Source organism: Borostomias antarcticus (assembly GCF_949987555.1).
Source record: "Borostomias antarcticus genome assembly, chromosome: 9".
Classification (NCBI taxonomy): domain Eukaryota; kingdom Metazoa; phylum Chordata; class Actinopteri; order Stomiiformes; family Stomiidae; genus Borostomias; species Borostomias antarcticus.
This window is the reverse complement of record NC_140242.1, coordinates 21309739-21326065: the sequence shown is the minus strand read 5'-3', so window position 1 is coordinate 21326065 and position 16327 is coordinate 21309739.

Genomic DNA, 16327 nt, shown 5'->3' with positions numbered 1-16327 from the left:
GGGGGGAGTGGGAGAAAGAGAGGGATGAGGAGTGTGTGAGAGAAAACGCTGTCCCCCATCTTGCTTACCCAGTCTTCCTTCCCCCTACTTGATGTGAAACCAATACGGTTATCCGGTTAAATCCGGCGTGACTACAGCTCCAGCTCTGGGAGAAAAACTGCGTGCTGAAGCAACGCCATCGACGCGCGGAAGACCTTAATGAGATTCCGAACGGCACGTCCCCCAATCGCTGGGATTTTCTGAATTAGCCGGTGCTGGCTTCGCTGGTCTGACTGCCCCATCCCAGAGGAGCAACAAATGATTACACACTTAAAAGACCTCCGCCACGCTTAGTTCTGGACACTTCATCTCTACTAGCTCTCTCTGGAGTGAAGGAGGGAGAGACAGAGAGAGGGAGAGGGGCATGGGAGTAAAGTTACACTCCTGATGGCATCAGGCTGCCATGGCTCAACTTCAGGAGGTCAAGGATGAATAATGAAGGCTTATTTTGAGCTTTTGTTATTCCATGGTGATGTTTTTTTGTGAAAGTAACTCCTTTTGTTTTATTCTTGCATTTCATTCATCACATCTTTTTTGTTGTCAGGTTTCAGACATCAATCAATCAATCAATCAATCAATCAATCAATCAAAGCTTTATTTGTATAGTGCATTTCATACCCAGAGGCAACACAATGCGCTTGAGACATGAGCACAGTACCGTTATGCCACCTCAAGACTGACAGACAGGGGGAGACTGACTAGACAGACCTCTCTCTCTCTCTCTCTCTCTCTCTCTCTCTCTCCGCCGTCCATCTATTGACCAGCTAAGGTTTGTAGCTGGTTCTTGCCTGATTCAGTATGGCATGACAATGCCATTTACTACTGAGGTCATTACCACCTAGCAGCAAGAGTCTGTTCTTTGTTAGGCCTGGATTACACTAGTGCGGATGTCCATGGCTATCGAACGGCCAAAACGATCCACGATTACATGCGGAAATTGCATGTAAATTATCTGTTCAAATCTCTTATCACACTAACATGCCAACATAACATAACAAAAATGCATATTACACCACCATTAAAGAGCGTATCAAACAAGTGATTTGTGAGTTTGAGCTATAGCAATCACAGGTGTATTTTTCTTGGCCATAGTCTAAATGTTGTGAGGTTAAATCCAATAAACGCCAATAGTCACCAGCAAATACATTTCTATTCCGTTTGTGTTCCATGTCTGGTGCACATCCCCATCTTTTTCTCTAATTGTACGCTAATCTCAATCTGCACTGCTGTGATAACAATATTATTTTATTAGGCTACTACTGTTCACCTTATTTATTTATTTACTTATTTATTTATTTACGTTGTAAGAGATGAATGGTTGTAAACCATGAACTCAGCCAGGTATATTGGAATTAATTTAAACAGTTCCCTTTGCTTTCCAACCACCATCTCATCTACTTTTGTTTTATACTTTCATGTGCTTAGAGTGCAATCAACTTTTACCAAGAGGACACAATTAAAGTCGCACTGAAACGGACGTTTGAGATCATCTAACTTCTGTAGTAGTTTGTAGTTTGACGTATTTCCGATGCAAACAAGCTATGAGGGTGGGACATGCGTTAGAGGGATTTGATTGGAATATTGACAAGTGGACGGGTTTTAAGAACTTTAGACAGATTCGATAGAAGGATAGCGTTGATTTGACGGGTTGATGTCGTGAGATTACTGGCCTATAATCTAAGGTACCTGTTGTCGTCAGTGCACGTGACCTACCGTTTTCCAGGAAGTAAGAAATTATATACTTTGATATAAGATCACAACAAAAGTAGAATTTTGTAATTGTTTTGGCATACATCGTTGAATAGGTGAACACTATGACCAATTATGTGAACCAAAATGGGACAGAATGCTTTTTTCATTTCAGTGCGACTTTAAGTCCATCCATTCACCCAACTTCGTCCTCAAGCGCATCTGTTCATCACGGATCTTCCTACAGTTCCTTTTTTCATTTTTCCCAGTAATCCAAACTCCACATCCAATTCCTATTTAGATTTTTGATCATTGACTCACACACAAACAAACCAATTCCTTGTTCAATGATCACAGATCTGATTTCAGACTATTGTTCTCGATTAAACTGACAACATACAGTATTTGAGCGGTTCTTTTACAAAAACAGACATCTCAATTTGTAGGCCTATAAGCTATCCTACATCATGTTTGCGCATATCTGTGGTGAGGTTTAAAATAGTTGGCCTATTCATCTATTGATGGTGATGTCACAGAGTGACAGCATGCGGGACATGAACAGACAGCTGGCATATTCGTAAAAACATTCACACACCCTAATATTTATTCACAAACACAAACCTCTGCATCAGGATTGCTGACATAAACCCATTCAATAAGTCTTGTCATAATCAAGTCTTGTCATTGTCATGTCAGTGACTGAGACGCTAATGAATTAGGCATTCGGACACAATTTAGTGTATGGATCTTTAGAAAGAAATAATTATTGGTGGAAAGTTAATAAAAAATAATTCTTTACTACACGTTTATGAGGTGTTTATGGGGCCCTCTGTAGGTTGGGGGCCCAAGGCAATTGCCTACATTGCTTACCTAAGTCCACCCCTGGATTGGATGTATGGTTTATGAGGAGACTTCTTATAGGTTTCATATTATTCATATAGCGCCTTTCAAGAGAACCAATGATGCTTTACATGCTAAGTAGACAGGTCAGACAGACAACAGAAACAGACCAGAACAAAACAATACAGAAACGAACGGCCTTGGTGAACAGGTGGGTTTTGAGGGCGTAGAAAGATAATTTCCTTGTCCCATCTCCTCCTGCCCCAAATCTTCTTTCTCTTTCTCTCCAACCCTCCTTTCCTACCTTTCTCTCACCCAACCTCCTTTCCTACTTTCCTCTCTACCCTGCCTCCTCCATCTTTCCCTCCCCTTCCTAACATAGATGTCTTGGGAGGCTCTAGAGTCCTTTGTTTGTGCCTGAGTATACAATGTGGGGTTAACATCACTGAACTCAGGAGTGAAATCTGGATGCCGCTAACCAACCCAATTAAGCAGGAGTCAATAGAGAGCAAATTAAAAAGGCCCGGGGCATTGGGCCTAGCCAGAAAATGCCAAAGGAATCAGGACGGTCAAGGCCGACACAAAGGCGCAAGCCCCCCCACACCCCCGCCCACCCCCCTCCGGCCCTCCTCTGATTAGACCGGCAGAGATTTAGCTCTCGTTTTTACGGTGAAGAGGGGAGAGAGTATCCATTCACACAGGGGCAAAGGCCTGGGCGAAATGGCTGACACTGGGGTGAGAACCATTGAGTGTGCTCACTGAGGTGTGAACAGCCACCTCGCAAAGACAACAACCACAAAGAAAACGACAAGAACAGAGTTTAAAAGGAAAACAAGCTTTCACAAACTTTGGCACAGAATGTCAAAAGAACGGCACAATGAAATGTTGGCCCAGATAAATAATACAACATTATTTTGGACAGCTAGGTGACCTGATACCTGTAAACTCAGCGATGATTTTTAGGTATGTACTATATACGTTTATTCTTTGGGTCTGGGATTGAACTGAATCTAAGCCTATACGTTCATATTCAAAACAATAATACCATAGTTTACAGTGCAGTTTACTTGGACCAAGAAGTTGTTGCCCTAGTGACTGAAGGTTCCATTGATTCCAATGGAAGGGTCTATAGTGCCAATTTATGGGTGTACTGTAGGTATAAGCTCTCTTTTGTTCTTGTTCCTTCAGGATGCTACACACCTCTCACAGGGTGATTGAGAGGGTCGCTGTCCAATGGCCTTTAAATTGGCTCCTCATCTCATTCGTCCAAGTGTTCTCTCTCCTCTTGTCAATTTCGTCAGTGTCCCTGTCCCTTCTGTTGGGACCTTTGGTTGGTGATCCTGTGTGCACACTGGGTGTAATGCCCTCTCTTGGCAATAGGTGAGGTAGAGAGGGTTAAACTAATTACAGCCGGCCTTGTCTCCCTGGCTCTGGAAGCAGGGGCTTACCTCTGGACAATGGAGCCCTTAGAGAATTGCCTCTCCTCTCTTAGCTCCGCCGCTTCGGTAGCACCGAGTTGAACAAAGAGACTTCCATTAGTGTAATTAGGAGCCAAATGAAATGCATTCTTGTCCTGAAATGCAGAGTAAGTTGTCCGTCTTTTTTTTTTTTTTCCCCAATTGAGGACCTCAGGTTTTCTTTTGGCTTTGTTCGGCACTTGGGTGATAATGAAACACAGATGCAAACCTGGGGAGTTCAGTATAGGCTATTTTGTTCTGCTCTCGTTGCATCAGTGGAGGTTCGTGTCCTGTTTGCTTTTCTTTTGTGTTGATGCCAAATGAAAATAAATAAATTCCATCTCCATGGCAACAGGGGTTTTCATATAAACCGTGAGAGTACTCATCAGGTCGTCCAGACGGGCCTCCCATCTTTTTCTTCAGTTATCCCAGTCCTCAATACACATGGCGATCTCATTGGTGGTCTCCACTCCCTCATGGTCTAAATTTGGATTTGGTTTTCAACTGATACTGTAGCCTTTGAGACTGTCTCAACACAGCTCCTAGTTCAGTGGCTAGTTTCACAAAATGTCCCTGAGATCTAGAGAATGAGACAAATTACTTCATAGATTCACACAGAATAAAATTAAAAATACCTCAATAAATAATCATGTGTTATTCATTAAATCCTCTTTAGGGACAAACAAAACACTAGTTTTTAGATCAATATATTCTAACTGTCCGAGTGGGCTTAGACAATCGCTGGTTGCAAAATGATATATTTGGATCTAACTGCATGGTATAATTGTTGTGGTTTGGGGTATGAATAGGAAATGTACCAGTGTTTCTCAACGTCTTAATCAGTGGATTGCTTAAGCTCCCCCCCAATGCTTCTGATGGTGGGGTGGATGAGATGTTATGCATTACTCTAAACATAATAAATCATGGCAATGAGAGGGACCATATTGTTCTATTTCATGGAGCTCCGCCCCACAGGGCTAGCTCCTATAGGCTAGTGAAACCTAGCCAGCTACAATTGACTGAAGAAAAAAAAACATAAACGCACCTGTGTCCACCAGGTCCGGTGCACCACTGTATAAGCGGGCTTCGCCTACACAAGTTTTCAGCTTGCTAAGACGACTGGGAAGATAATAATGAAGATGACTTCACAGTGTCTCACCGTGGAGCTTGCAGCGTCCTTCGGGGATCCCCGGCCAACGCTGCCCAGTCTACTGGAAAGATTCTGCGGTTGCGGTGCCCTCTATAGCGACGTGGAACATCCACTCTGCTCCGCTGCATGGGGCCGCAGCACGCCAGGGGGCGGGCCTGGTGCCGTCTCCTGACTGCCAAACCTGCATTCAACGTGAGCCTCTGGAGAGGCTTCGCCGGGCGCAGTTCTTCGACTGTCTGCCGCCACCACTGGGGAACTTATACCCTGTACCCGCGGAGGGCGGCTCAGACGGGGTTGAAGATTTCGGCGGTCCGCTTCAGCAGCCTATGGCGATGCTGTCCCTCCCTCCGTCTGATGATGAGGCAGGAGAAGGAGTTTTCTGAGGCCAACAATGACTCACCCTCAGAAGCGGCTTGCTTACATTTATTGTGTCATGTGCGTGTGCTGGGTTGTTATGTTCAGCACACGGCTGCGGTCCAAACTACCTCCCCTAGTTGTTGTGTTACGGAACAAAGTTGAGGTTGGGACATGATCACAGCTCTTTTCTGTCCTGGCCAAAAATTGGGCGCTAGCTGTGGGATTGCAGTTCCCAGAACGTCAGAAGTTGTGGGGTTAGAGAGCTGAATGACTGATTGCTGATCTGAGGCAGGTGTGGACAATCAGCCACAGAAGAAGCCTGGGAGAAGAGGGGTGAGGCAGAAAGCATGCTGCCACATGTGTGGATTTTGTTTGAGATCTTTCATTTGTAACACTAAGTTTATTAAAGAGACTATTTTCTGCAACTTACTTACCTTATCTCTGTGTGCCACTGCCATTTTGGCATTTGTGGTCTTAACTGTCCCCTGAGTTGCCACAATAAAAAGAAACTATGGGGAAGTGTGCATGAGGTAGAAGAGGAGGAAGAAGAGACAATAACAAATGCATGAGGGTGTGCTCATGTATTTGCCCAGACAATTTAAAACGTCTAATTTAAAATATCTTTAATTAAATCTTTTAAAAAAATCATGTCACAAGCACATTGCCTGAGTATGCATTAGCATTTTATTTTGCATCCCCCTGGGCTTGAACTCTTGAGCTACCTGCCATGTGAGAAGTCATAGATGGTTTCACACTGACAAGCAATCAAGGGTTGCGTGTAAATGTCACAGGTGTATGTAACATGGAGGTTAGTGATGGGGGAAACTAAGCTTTCCGACGCATTGACACAATTGTGTTGGAAAAAAACGCTGTTCTATTGATGCATTCCATAAAGCAGCCCCATAATGATTGATCTGCTGGTCAAGTCGTGGTTTGGCGGTTGTATCGACCGATTGACAAGTCAAGTCTGAAGCAAAATACAAATGATCCCACCGTCATGTGATGTCTTGTTCAATATTAGTTGGGTACTTGCGTGACATATGAAGCTTCGTTTGAAAAATCACATAGTTTTGGCAAATTGATGCAAGGTTGACACCGTCGGGAGGTTCACACCGTGTTGTGACTACTGCGTTGAGCCTAACATCACTAATGGAGGTTTCATCAGTTTCCACACGTTTGTTAAAGGCACGATAAGGGGTAAAAAACTAAACCAAAGACTAAACAATAACACTAAGGTACTGTACACACTCAACAAGTGGAGAACAAAAGACAAAGCTTACGAAGTTGCAAGATGGCACAGGAAACACCAGGGACAACACACAGCTACAGCAAATAATGAACAGTCAAAGAACAAGAGGGGAGCTACATGTAGGCTACAGTATATATACACAGACTAACAAGACAGGGGGAAACCAATCAAACGATCAGTGACACAAGTGTCCTCTCAATTAGAATCAATTTAGCCAGTTGTAGTCCTACAGTAGGGTCCGCTATTGGGGCGGGGTTGCCAACAACAACATCTCTGATTGGTGGAGACATTGCTGTTGGTACTATAGGATTGTGGGTAGTTTATTTTTCCCTGTATGAACAGCAGTAGTTTGAGGGGACAAAATGAAAAGACTTCAAAATACTATCAGAAATTCAGATTTTGAGATTTGAGGTGTAGCAATTGGGTTGTTAACTGACCAAAAATGAGTAGGGTTTGATATGTTTTACAGTTATTGAGAAAAACAGACTGATGGACTTCTGGCATTTTTCATGCATGGGAAGTCAAACTTCCTGCCCTTGCTTATTGCATGTGTTGTGTGCACATCAGAGTTTTCACCACTGCAGAATCCACTCGCTGAGGGGAATTGCAGTAAAATATGTTTATGTTCAAGCAGCCATGCTCCATGAACTGTCACTACCAGCACTTAGAGTAAACCAAGTCTCACTCTAACTGTGTTTGTATCGCACTGCTGATGTGTATGTGTAAACAAATTGTGGAATGTGGAATGCTTTGACTCTTAGTGAGGGAGCACAGTTCACATTTTCTCATTGCAATCCCATTTTCTTCATACATTAAATGCAAAATGATGATTAGGTTAAGGACAGGTGTCAGCAACATGGCCTCATGGTAATTGTTCAGGATGTTTGGCCATTAGGGGCATTTGTGATGATGCAGAGCTTCCGTGGCCCGGCCTCCCTCAGCTGTGTCGTGTCTCAGTCTCACCCTGGAGCCTGAGGGCCCCTGAGGGCCGGAGTCCGTCTGTTAGCGGGCCGGCCTCGCTCACGGCCAGCCACCTGCATGTCTATCAGCACCATGGGTCTGGGGGTCCAGGGGCCTTCAGAGGTCCGGGGTCCCACTCTGTGAGGCTAATTCCCGGGGGGGACAGCCAGTGGGTGTGTTGTCAGCTCTCCCCCCCTGCTCTCCCCCCTCTCACTCACCACCTGCCCCCCCCAGGCCCAACAGGTCTTATTCTTAATGGTGGTGATGACCGGACAGCAAATGGTGTGACATTGGAACAACGTAGGCTACAAAGAATGTCTGGAATACAACTATGTTTAACAAGGGCTTCTATCACTGAAAACATGGTAGAGAGTATACGTGTGGGATTTTATGTGTAAGGTAGGGGAGATGCTGTTACATACTTAATGTTGATTAAGTGTTGTGTGAATGTAGATTAGCTATGGAAAGGTCGCTAGACTGACAATAACTAGACAATTAGGAAGGGCCTTAATTTTTCAGGGTAAATAATTACCAACGGACAACAGAGAATCACCCTACTTGATATTCACCACACAGCCTGTTGTTTGCTGTGAGATAATTAAGAGAACGTTGTCTGTCTTCAGCAAACATTTCTCTAGTCAAATACTAATAAGAATATAAAGGTACTTTGTGTGTGTTTACCATGTTTAACATGTACCAATACCTTTACTTACAGTTTATTGTGATTATGTAATGTTGTCAACTACTTTTCAATATGCTTTTGATGACAGAATATTTTGGCAACATAATTAAAGTCGCAAATGTTGGTGTACATATATAATCTCTCTCCAGTAATTTCAAAGTTCAGTTATTTTATTAGACATTCTCCTCTCTGACTGTACACTAATGGAACAGCAACAGTGTGGAGGGACATCAGCAGGGACATCAGACACAATATGGCTCCTTTTCTCCTGAACTGTTTACAGCAGAGGAGCATATGCACATTGTGGCAGATAACAATGACGAACAGATACAGAGAGAGAGAGAGAGAGAGAGAGAGAGAGAGAGAGGAAATGAGAGGGGGTATGGCGCCGCAGAAGACAAGCTCAGGAAGCTCCTCAGTAGTTTTGCACACCTCTCTCATTTGAATGAAATGTGAATGCAGATGTGGAGATAGATATGTGAAGCTTTAATTTACAGGGGGGAGCAGATGAAAATGCCAGGGCGTCTGTTGATAATGCCCGAGTGAAATAGCACAAAGCTTATCTGCCAAACATGGGTGTAATCACCTCAGTGAAATTACCTGTCTTTCCCCCAGGCTCAATGCGACTAGTCAAGTTGTTCTTTTGTTGTGGTCTGCTCATGCCAGGTTTGCTTGTATCCTTTGTTTTCATGATTGAAAACCTGTGTGGTGCTTTATTCACAGGAGGGAAGATACTGCGGCAACGTACATGGAACACCAGTAACAAATCTCAATTGCTGTTGTGTCTGAAGTCTGCCGTTATACAAAGTGGAATGAAAGGCCTGAAAGAGTTCCGACTGACAGTGACTCACTAATCAGTGTTTGTTTTTACATCACAATGATTGCAATCAGTTATTTAATAGGGTGGGCGTAGAGGAGGATGTTGATTTTTCAGTATCAACCAAATGAATGTTATTCATAAAAAATATAAAATACGAAATACATCCTATTGCAGTATTCGTAGCAAGAAATACAAATCAGACTACCACAACTGAAAGCAACCTACAAACAACACACCAGTAGTCTCCCAAGACAGACGGTTTCTGTCCACTAAGCTCCGCCGGACTGTACTGTATGCTTAACAATAGGCTTCCGGTTGGTATAGAGAAATGCTAACATCCAGCTGTTGGCTGTATCCAGTTGTGCAATATAACAGAGATTGTCAATCACAAACATGGCTCCAAGGTACTCTCTATCAAAATATTTTAAATGCCTTTAATAACATGGCATAGTCATAGTTCACTTAGATGACCATGCCATGTTAATAAAGGCATTTTAATTATTTGAAAGGGAATGCCTTGGAGCCTTTTTTGTGATTTAACGTTATCCAAAGAGCACCTCGAACAAATAGATTTTGAGTCCAGGAAGCGCCAGACTCTTACTTTTGCCGATGTGCAGGGGAGAAGGTGCCAATGAATGGAGTGATGTGTTGTAATAAATGAGAATGTTAGTTAGTCAGAATAGGTCTCTATTGTCTGTCTCAGGTTCACAAGTCACTATCATTACTCAGTCTCTATTCCCCGTGCGGTACAGACAGAGACGGTCTTGAGCCTGTCCTCGGAGATGACCTCCCGTGCCGTCCACTGTCCAGGAATTTACATCCAAACACCTTAAGCCTTTGTCTTTGTAATTTATCACCTCCCCCCAAGTCCCCCGCAAACCCCAGTTTCAGTCTAATGTAAAACACCAACTCTTCCCCCTTTTGTGATTGTAAATACACTCTGCATAGCTCTGCCTCGCTCTTTTGTCCAAGTCAGAAAGGCCACACCTTGTCTTTCCTGCCCTGATTCAGACCTTTTGCTTTTCTTTGTTTTCTCATGTCACATGTCTTTACTCTTGGCCACGCCTGCCATTCATGTACAATGCAGTAGCCAATCACATCCTGGAAACACTGTACCTTTGTTTTGGACTGTACATAAGCCACAGCCAGAAGTGACTGACCTCACTTCTCTGACTGAACCACCTTTGCTGCGTTTGTCAGGAAGTCCTTGCGCAAGTATTTGATTTCATTCAATAAACCAAACTCAACCTTTTGAACGTATCTTGGTAAATCTTTGGACTACACCAGTCTAAAATAACTATCACAGTTTGGCGAACGGGAATGGGAGCACTGCCTGCGTTTGCTTCGGGATTCCAGTGGATAGAGGACTGATCGGCAGACGTGTCGGTCCATAGTGGGCGTTGGAAAATCAATTTTCTCTCTTGCGCTAGAGCGCCAGCCGAGATTATTTCCTCAGTTCTTCCACTGGATTCTTGAAGCGCACAGGTACGTTTAAACGAACCCTCTTGTGGTTCTGAGTTGTATTTGCCTTGATTTGGTTCAGCTTGTTGGTCTGGATTGTTTGAAAACGGAAAACCCCAGCGTGGGTATTTAGTAAGTAACTATCTAAGGAGGTTGTGAGCAGAAATAGATTTTATCTTTTGACTTCGTCCTTGTTTCGTTACGAGGGTATCAGCTGTTCAAGTGAGAGTTTGGCACAGAACAGGTTTCCTTTTGGCCGGTCGCGAGAGAGTTTTAACAGCTGTTCAAGTGAGAGTTTGGCACAGAACAGGTTTCCTTTTGGCCGGTCGCGGGAGAGTATTAACCGAGAGCACGTTGAGAGAGTTTTTGCTCAATGGAGATGTAGCTACAGGGCGGAATTGAGAGTTTTGCAATCCGCGTTTTCTGGTAGAGATTTTGACCAGAGGGGCTGTACATATTTGGTAGGATCTAGACATCATGGTTTAGCCTGGACCAAATTGCTAGTGCAGCCGAGAGTGTTTTGTTGTAAACGTGGGCCTTTGTTTCATGTTTGTGGGTTAAGTCGTATATTAGTCGGTTTTGGTCGTCGTTTGGTCGTCCTTTGTTTGCGTCCCCGTGTGAGTCTGCTACGTTCTCTCTTGCATGTGCACGGGGGGTTGGTCGTCTTATGTGTTCACTGTTTGAGCCTCGGCTCTTGATTATTGTTTGTTATGCGCGCCATGGATCCAGGTAAAGTATTGTTTTGTACCCTTTTTAGACTGTTAAAATTCTGCTAGATTCCCAGTAGGCTAGCTAGCTGGTTGCCTAGGAGATAAGGAAAACTCCGCTATCGCGGTGTTCCGCCATTGAGCCAGAAGAGAACAAAGCACTTCGCTGACTGGGTGAGTACTAAGCGAATTTTAATGTGTCTTAATGTTTGTTTCTTCGAAATTGTATTCTTTACCGCCGTGAGTTAACCATAAGGTTTCCTTTCATTGCTGTTTTGGGGTTTCTAGGCTGTTATTAGGGACGTTGTTTCTTTAAATTTCCCCGCGCTGCCAAAGACAACTTCCGGGTCATACATGCAACATTTTGGGATCACCACTAGGTGTCCCTGTAACCCCGGCTACTAAAATATGCTAGAGGAAGTCACAGAATTCTACTGCTAAACGTGTCTAGCCCAAGCCCCCAGGATCAGCTTGGCGCATTGAAGCCACCATGGGCTTTCAGGCCAAGCCCGGTATTGCAAGGCATGCGGCCCAAGAACCCTTATTTCCCATGTTAGTGGATGATGATAGATAGGGCTAGAAAAGGAAAACAAAATTTTTCTGGGTATCATTCAGCATCAGAGACCAATCTTATCAATATACACTTTTAGTTTTAGGGGTTTGGGGGTTTTTGAAGCCACCAATACCTGTATTGAGCCATTTAAACATGTGCTGTGCACGAGCCTCGGGGACGCGCTGGTCGCGCGTTCGTGAGTCCTGCGAGCTCGGGAAAGCACGTGACCATAGGAAGACCCGCCCTACTCTGCCTCTGATTGGATAGGAAGTCATGTAATGACATCGGTTAACATTTGCTATGTTTAGCAATGAAGCTTATGATCATGCTAATCATAGATATGAACGTATGTCTATGATGCAAATGATCATGACATGTGGTTACTTTAGGACATCGTTGGAAAAGATCTAGAGGGTAAGTGGGTCAATGTTGAATAACTTAGCTAACATTACCTAATGTTACATTTCTTTATATTAACATCAACTATATTGATAGGCTAGGGAGCTATGCTAACGGTAGCTAATGCTAACGGCTTAGGGTTAACGTTAGTTAGTTAATGCTAACGTTACGTTCGGAGGTCTCAGATGTATTTCAATTTTAACAATGTTGAGCATGATCAATGTGACATTGTTCATACATTGATTACAGTCTGTAATCTTGTCTGGCATTATTTAGCTATAGTGGGCTGATGCTTGCTGCTGCTACTATAGCATTTGCCACATTATACATCAAATTAATCAAGCATAGTGTTATTACCTGAAGGCATTATTACCATTGCAAGTAAGCATGCCATGTATATGCCATGCCTGGAAATCAAATTAATAGTGTAATTATTCCCCATCATAGCTCATTGTACACTGATATAATCATTCTCCTTGCCTTTGTTAATACTCATCTCTTTTATCAAACTTTATGCTAGGAAAGAAATCTGGCTGTGATTCGTCGCTAGTGCTCATCCAGGCTGTTGTCATCTCCCGCCTGGACTCCTGCAACTCCCTACTTGCTGCCATCCTGCAGCGTTGGCCATCAGACTCCTGGAGAAAGCTGCTGCTGACCTGGTGTTCAACAGCCCCATGCTCTTCCACAAAACTTCCCTACTCTGTTCTCTGCACTGGCTCCCTGCGCTGTCCCATCCAGTTTAGGACTGTGGTTCGAGCCTACAGGGCAAATGAACAGCTCCCTCCGACCTCCAGGCTGTGGTCAAGCTCTGCTGCCTTGAGGTGATTGGTTCCCCAGTTGCTCCAAGCCCCCCTACAGCAGATTGGCGTGGCCATGGCTTTTTTCTGTCCTGGCCTCACAGTGGTGGAATGAACTGTGCACTGATGTCAGAACAGAGCCAATAATACACACTGTTCATAGTGAGCCTAGTTATTATTGATTAACTTGGACTGTTTCCTCTCTCCTTGTCAGTCATTAAAATATGTTCAGTGTTTCACAATACTGATGTATAACATTTCATTATTTTGTCTCAGACCATTTCTGAAACAATCATCAGTGTCAGTATACATTTCCCTCCAATGTTATTGCTTGCCCATTTTTAACCATTTAACTACTAGACTGTACAAACGAATTGCACAACTATAGTATTTTCTAGGTATAGCCTACTTCTCCACTTTCTCTTAATGTTGGTATGAAATGGCAGTCAAACTATGCAATGATGTTCCACACTGTTTCCACCCAAATTCCCAACAAATGTGGCCACCACACTGTTCAGGACATTCACAGGTCTTGCTCTCAGGGATCGGTAAAAGAAAGGGACATGGTTCCTCCATAATGTGCTAAGGCTCTGCTTAGATCAAAGGCTTGGTCATCAGAAAATATCACAAAGACAGTGATCACAAAACAATTAAAAACATGTCACCAGTGTATGCCTTAACCCTAGTCAAATTTCTAGTATGTGTGAACCATATACATGGCAGTAAACAGATCTTGAGTCATACAAACTGGAGGATGCTTGACCCATACAAACTACTTTAACTCAATTTCAATAAACAACTTCAAAATATGGCAGACAGAAGAGCTGAGCAGACTTGGTAGATGACTGGATGATCTTACAGAGAACCAAGGGAAATTGACTGGTATTAATGCTAAGAGTAATGAGGGATGAGGTGCAGCTGGGCAGAGTGGAGACAGGTGGCAGGTGATGCAGGAGATGGGAAGGTGAGTAGGCAACAACCAAGCATGAACAGGAACTGGACCACTGGCTCCCCTTGACTGTCCAACCCATCCATCAGCGCCAGCAGAGTGGACACGATAGAGCCAGAGAGAGAGAGACAAATGCAACGCAAGGTTAGTTTAGTTCCAATCGCCCATGTGCAACATCAATCAAGTACGCAGCCAAGCTAAAGAACCGAGTTACACCAGAGGCGGAGCGAGGCGGTGGCTCCGTGACAGACAGGCCTCACCTGTGTATCTGGTCCTGTCTGCTGGAGCATACTGGGGACAGCCGGTCTATCTTGTTGAAGAAGATGAAGGAGGGTCTCATTAGGTTGACCTGGGGAGAGACCAACAAACAGCCATCACAAGCTCTCAGTCAACACTGAGGATGATGGTCAGGTGTCCTGTCCAATAATTATACCCCCCTCCCCCCACCGCCACAGTTGCCCCATTGGCTAACCTGGTCAAAGAGAAGGCAGAGCTGATTATGTGTTCTGATTCACCAACCCACTTGCTAAGGCAGTCAGCTCCTTTCCTTATAGACACCTTTGTGTTTCCCTGCCTACACTCGTTAGTCTGCACCCGCGCCACTGGGGTCTTGCCTGTACTTGGGGGACTGTAGATCAGAGCACTACACATCTGTAGGTGGGGGGGGGGGGGTTGGGGGGAGTATGTGAAAAACAGGGACTTCACAAGACAGCTCAAATTAGACAAGACAGCTTAAATACGGCTGGGTCTTCATATGTTTACTGGAGCAACGTACTGTAGTGTGGTCTCACCTAGGAGGTTCTTCTATCAGGTGATCGAACACAGAGGGGTTGCTCTGCTTCCTGTTCACTGACTGAAAAAGCAATCACAGTGGGATTTAGTGACATCATTATGCACATCAGGAATTCATTATCTCATCTAGTCAGTCAAAAAATGATTTTGTCCTCACCAATAGGTGGCGCCTCATATCACTGCATTTATCTTTTAAAACAGCAAACACTATGTGTAAATAAGGTTTTAAACTTCATCAACATCATTATAAATAATCAGCCCCTATGGCTGGATACAGGCGCAGCAGAAGTCGAGGGTGACAGTACTAGGTTTTTTAGCTGGCAGGTGCCCGTCAGGCTCAGTGAATATCTGGTTGAACTGGTTTAAACTCTGTCCTCAGTATTAGTACTGCCCATGTGCACAATTGATTCGCTAGCTTTTCATTGGGATAGCTGGTGGCAGTGTTCTAGAAAGGTGGTCATGTGCGTTCCTAAGTCAGAGGACCCGGGTTTGAACCCAGTGTGGGCAAGTGTGGTGGAATCAATACACCTGTTACAATCGCAGGAATTTTATGGGAAGGAAGGGGCTTCTTTTTTTAAAGGTTTTGTACCTTCAATATTAGACACTTAAGCAAACAGAAAAACACAAAACACAACTATAAAAGGCCTGGCTTGGTTTAAAGCCCACTCACCACGTCAAGGTGCAGGCCAAGAGTGGGGACACGACAATCACTAACAGACAAACCCTGACAAATACACATGTAAAGACATGTAAAGAAACACGTAAAAACATACAGACTATACATATAGGAGTAGGGAAGTTGTGTGGAAGAGCATGGGGCCGTTGAACACGGGATTAGCAGCAGCTTTCTCCAGGAGTCTGATGGCCAACGCTGCAGGATGGCAGCAAGTAGGGAGTTGCAGGAGTCCAGGCGGGAGATGACAACAGCCTGGATGAGCACTAGCGACGAATCACAGCCAGATTTCTTTCCTAGCATAAAGTTTGATAAAAGAGATGAGTATTAGCAAAGGCAAGGAGAATGATTATATCAGTGTACAATGAGCTATGATGGGGAATAATTACACTATTAATTTGATTTCCAGGCATGGCATATACATGGCATGCTTACTTGCAATGGTAATAATGCCTTCAGGTAATAACACTATGCTTGATTAATTTGATGTATAATGTGGCAAATGCTATAGTAGCAGCAGCAAGCATCAGCCCACTATAGCTAAATAATGCCAGACAAGATTACAGACTGTAATCAATGTATGAACAATGTCACATTGATCATGCTCAACATTGTTAAAATTGAAATACATCTGAGACCTCCGAACGTAACGTTAGCATTAACTAACTAACGTTAACCCTAAGCCGTTAGCATTAGCTACCGTTAGCATAGCTCCCTAGCCTATCAATATAGTTGATGTTAATATAAAGAAAT